The sequence below is a fragment of the Ammodytes marinus genome (genome assembly GCF_949987685.1).
Source record: "Ammodytes marinus genome assembly, chromosome: 9".
Taxonomy (NCBI): domain Eukaryota; kingdom Metazoa; phylum Chordata; class Actinopteri; order Uranoscopiformes; family Ammodytidae; genus Ammodytes; species Ammodytes marinus.
In genome coordinates this window covers 30,995,300-31,000,299 of record NC_137213.1, presented here as the reverse complement: position 1 = coordinate 31,000,299, position 5,000 = coordinate 30,995,300, and the positions used below count along the sequence as shown (strand labels likewise).

General features: G+C 41.4%; 2 protein-coding genes across 2 annotated transcripts in view; one reads left to right on the top strand and one right to left on the bottom strand.

Moving 5' to 3' along the window:
* Positions 1 to 5,000, bottom strand: part of LOC307255753 (zinc-binding protein A33-like) — a 128,418-nt gene that overhangs the window by 14,421 nt on the left and 108,997 nt on the right. The gene's annotated exons all lie outside the window — the stretch shown is intronic.
* Positions 1 to 5,000, top strand: part of LOC307255475 (protein EFR3 homolog A-like) — a gene marked incomplete at its 5' end in the record, with an annotated part of 65,354 nt that overhangs the window by 12,730 nt on the left and 47,624 nt on the right. The window lies entirely within an intron of this gene.

Genomic DNA, 5,000 nt, shown 5'->3' with positions numbered 1-5,000 from the left:
TCTTTTTTCCATTCTACATACTACATCCGACGATAAAAATAATCTAGTTAGGATGCAGTAGGCATACTATTGGGACATACTTTTACTCTCTTATTTCATCATAACATTGCGCCTGGATCTTGCCTCTTGCTTTTATCCCCGTTTGTTTTCATATGGAGGCTTCACTTCACGTGCGCACTGGATTGTGGGTCAGAATCGCCCAAAATAGGATGCAGTTTTCAACACTAACAATCTTGGCCGCATGAAGTAGGACATCCGGGTACTTCTAACCATCCTAAATCTGGCCACAAGAATCGGGACATCCTAAATCTTTTTTCTACATACTATATAGTAGAAAGTATGTGATTCGGAACGCAACCAATGTTTTATAATAGAAATGACATGCAGAGAACGACCCGGGCTGGATTCTAACCCGGGTCTGCTGTGAAGAGAGGGGCCGTAGGCGCTGAATGGCAGCCACGCTTCCACCACCGGTATGACTGTGTGTGAATGAATGGAACCTGGAACCCTGTAAAGCGCTTTGAGTGCCTATAGATGCGTTATACACACACACACATACACATACACACACACACACACACACATACACATACAGATACACACACACCCACATACACACACACACACACACACAAACACACACACACACACACACACACACACACACACACACACACACACACACACTCAACCCAATCCATTATTATTGTTATAACTCCCATCTACCCCCCCACAACTCCCATCTACCCCCCCACAACTCCCATCTACCCCCCCACAACTCGTCAATCTTAGCCACAGTGCCCGGCTCGTCACCCCTCCACGCACACCCCCTCGGATCTCACCGCTACGTTGTCGGCAGCAGCAGTGGGCTGCTCGTTTACGGAATAAAAGCACTTGTTGATACGAACCGGGCCGCGGCTACACAGTTACCGGCTTTGACTCACAAGATAAGCCGGGGCCCTGTTTCTCAAGGTTTACCTCAAGAAACAGGAAACTCTTAAATCCTGCAAATGTATCTAATCTGATAAGTATTCCTCTTCAGCCACAGTTGGCTGAAATAAATCGGGGTGACCATGTTTCGAACACACTAAATGTAGCTTTATTAAACATCAGATCCTTGGCAGGAAAAACATTTTTAATTAATGATCTTATTACTAGGCACAATCTTGATTTCATGTTTTTAACTGAAACTTGGTTAGACCAAGATAACAGCTCAGCTGTTCTCATAGAGTCCGCCCCCCCAAATTACAATTTTGTGAGTGAATCCAGAGTGCATAAAAAAGGAGGGGGGGTTGCTATTCTGTTTAAAGAATCTCTACAATGCAAAAAGATGTCTTATGGAAATTTTGATTCATTTGAGTATGTGGCTCTACAGTTAAATTCAGCCTCTAGAGCTATTTTCATTAGTATTTACAGGCCACCTCAATACAATACAAGCTTTTTTGATGAACTTACTGAACTGCTGTCTGTAATATGTACTGAGTTTGACTGTGTATTAATCGTCGGAGATTTCAATATTCATACTGACAAACCAGAGGATAGATGTGCGAAAGAACTGTGCTGTGTCCTTGACAACTTTGGACTAAATCAGCATGTTGACAAACCAACTCATAACAAAGGGCACACGCTGGACCTTATCATTTCCAGAGGAATGAACATTTCAGACATAACTGTGGCAGATATGGGTCCCCTCTCAGACCATTCCTGTTTATTTTTTGAGAGTACAATGTCTGTGCACACAATTGATCAATCAAAAGTAATCAAAAAGCGGTATATTACAGAAAATACCAGTGAAACATTCATTCAAGCATTTTCTTCGATACCACCCCTCCCCTGTAACTCAGTTAATGAGCTTTTAGACAACTTTAATGGCAAAATTACAAGTGTTATAGATGCTATTGCGCCCATTAAGATGAAGGTTGTCTCTGGTAAGAAAAGATCTCCTTGGAGAAATGCCCCGCAGGTCAGAATAGAAAGAAGAGAGTGCCGTAAAGCAGAACGCAGGTGGCGAAAAACAAATCTCCAGGTTCATTATGACATCTTCAAAGAGAAACTGTGCACGTTTAACTCAGAACTGAGAAATGCAAGGCATTCTTTCTTTTCTGACATCATCACCAAAAACAACAACAATGCACGTGCCCTGTTTGCTACTGTCGACAGATTAACAAACCCTCCTGTGCCAGTAGCGTCTGAGCATCTTTCCACGAGGGCTTGCAATGAATTTGCCTCCTTCTTTACTGAGAAAATTCACAAAATTAGACAAGCTGTCACTGCATCAATACCAAGTTCAACATATGTGTTCCCTCATAAAATCAATTCAAATGCAATGACAGAATTTTATCTTATAAACCACAAAAACCTGGAGGACATTATACAACACCTGAACTCCTCATCCTGTTGCCTTGACATTCTGCCCACAGGCTTCTTTAAAACTGTTTTTAGCTGTATGGCCTCAGATGTTCTACAAATTGTCAACACGTCCCTTCAGACAGGTGTATTCCCACAGGCCCTGAAAACAGCAGTCATCAAGCCACTACTAAAAAAGACCAATCTAGATACATCACTCATGAAAAATTATAGGCCCATATCTAACCTACCATTCTTAAGTAAAATCATTGAAAAAGCTGTTTATCAACAGTTAAATAACTACTTAGCAATGAACAACTGCTTTGATGTCTTCCAGTCAGGATTTCGACAACACCACAGTACTGAGACTGCTCTGGTTAAGGTCCTCAATGACATCCACTTAAACACAGACAGTGGCAAAAGTTCTGTCTTAGTTTTACTGGACCTCAGTGCCGCTTTTGACACAGTTGACCACAGCATATTACTAGATCGACTAGCAAACTGGGTTGGACTTTCTGGAACTGTACTAAGCTGGTTTGAATCCTACTTAAAGGATAGAGACTACTATGTGTCAATAGGCAATTTCACATCTGAGCGGACAAATATTGAATGCGGGGTCCCCCAAGGTTCCATTCTTGGCCCTCTTCTATTTAACATCTATATGCTCCCACTAGCTCATATTATGAATAAGAATAAATTATGCTACCATAATTATGCAGACGACACACAAATTTACATAACCATATCACCAGGAGACTACAGTCCGATACAGGCACTGAGTAAGTGCATTGAACAAATCAATGATTGGATGTGCCAAAATTTCCTTCAATTAAACAACGATAAAACTGAAGTAATTGTCTTTGGTGCCAAAGATGAACAATTAAAAGTCAGCGCACAGCTTACATCCGTTATGTTAGAAGCCACACCCCAAGCCAGAAATCTTGGTGTTGTTGTAGACTCCGACTTGAATTTCAAGAAACACATAAAATCAATTAATAAATCAGCCTACTACCACCTAAAAAACATATCAAGAATTAAAGGGCTTATGTCTCAGCAAGACTTAGAAAAACTTGTCCATGCATTTATCTTTAGTAGACTTGACTACTGTAACAGTGTCCTTGCTGGCCTTCCAAAAAAATCTATCAGACAGCTTCAGCTAATTCAGAACGCTGCTGCTCGAGTCCTCACTAGGACCAAAAAAGTGGATCACATTACCCCAGTTCTGAGGTCTTTACACTGGCTTCCAGTCACTCAAAGAATTGATTTCAAAATACTGATGTTGGTTTATAAAGCACTAAATGGTTTAGGGCCAAAATACATTACTGATATGCTGATAAGTTATGAACCGTCCAGAGCCCTTAGGTCGTCTGGGACAGGTCTACTTACAGTCCCTAGAGTTAGGACTAAACGAGGAGAAGCAGCTTTTAGTTTTTATGCACCAACAATCTGGAACAAACTCCCAGAGAACTTGAGGTGTGCTGCAACTCTCAGTTCTTTTAAATCGAGTCTGAAGACTTTTTTGTTTCCATTTTAACCTGCAATTTTCATTCTATTTGCTTCTTTTATTAAATCCAGTTTTCATGTTTTTATTTTTTTTTATTTTTATTTGCTTCTTTTAATCGCTTTTAAATGTTTTATAATGTGTTTTATGTATTCTAATCTTGACCCTGTAAAGCACTTTGAGTGGCCTTGTGTCTGAATTGTGCTATATAAATAAACTTGCCTTGCCTTGCCTTGCCTTATCATGATTATATGGCTGCAGGTGCACTGGGCTTGTTCAGACTTGTCCATGGCTGTAATTACTCCCTGTGTGTGTGTGTGTGTGTGTGTGTGTGTGTGTGTGTGTGTGTGTGTGTGTGTGTGTGTGTGTGTGTGTGTGTGTGTGTGTGTGTGTGTGTGTGTGTGTGAAGCAGTAATGTTACTGAAGCGGTGATGTATTGAACTCAGTGCCAACCTCTTATAACCCTTGCATCATGCGTGTGTGTGTGTGTTTGTGTGTGTGTGTGTCTGTGCCTTTGTTTGTGTGTGTGTGTGCTTATGTATATGTGCGTTTGCGTCTGTGTGTGTGTGTGTGTGTGTGTGTGTGTGTGTGTGTGTGTGTGTGTGTGTGTGTGTGTGTGCTTATGTATATGTGCGTTTGCATCTGTGTGTGTGTCTGTGCATGTGTGTGTGTGCGTGCACCTGCTTATGTATATGTGCGTGTGTGTGTGAGTGTGAGTGTGCGTGCTTATGTATATGTGTGTGTGCGCGCGTGTGTTTGTGTTTGTGTTTGTGTTTGTGTTTATGTTTGTGTATGTGTCTGTGTGTGTGTGTGTGTGTGTGTGTGTGTGTGTGTGTGTGTGTGTGTGCTTATATATATGTGCGTTTGCGTCTGTGTCTGTGTGTGTGTGTGTGTGTGTGTGTGCTTATGTATACGTGCGTTTGTGTGTGTGGTAGAGACATCCCTGGTAGGATGGCCGTGTTGCAGACTGTTACATCATCTTTTTGCTTTGAAGCGTTTTCTTCACTTCACGGCTGATGATAAAAAGTATTTGTTCGAATATTCTTTCAAAGAATTTGAAGATGGCGGCTGTGTGTCTCTGAGTCACTCGTGTGTTTTGAGGACACTGAAGGCTGATAGATTAAACCTTAGATTGTTCATTGGTGCAGGGGGA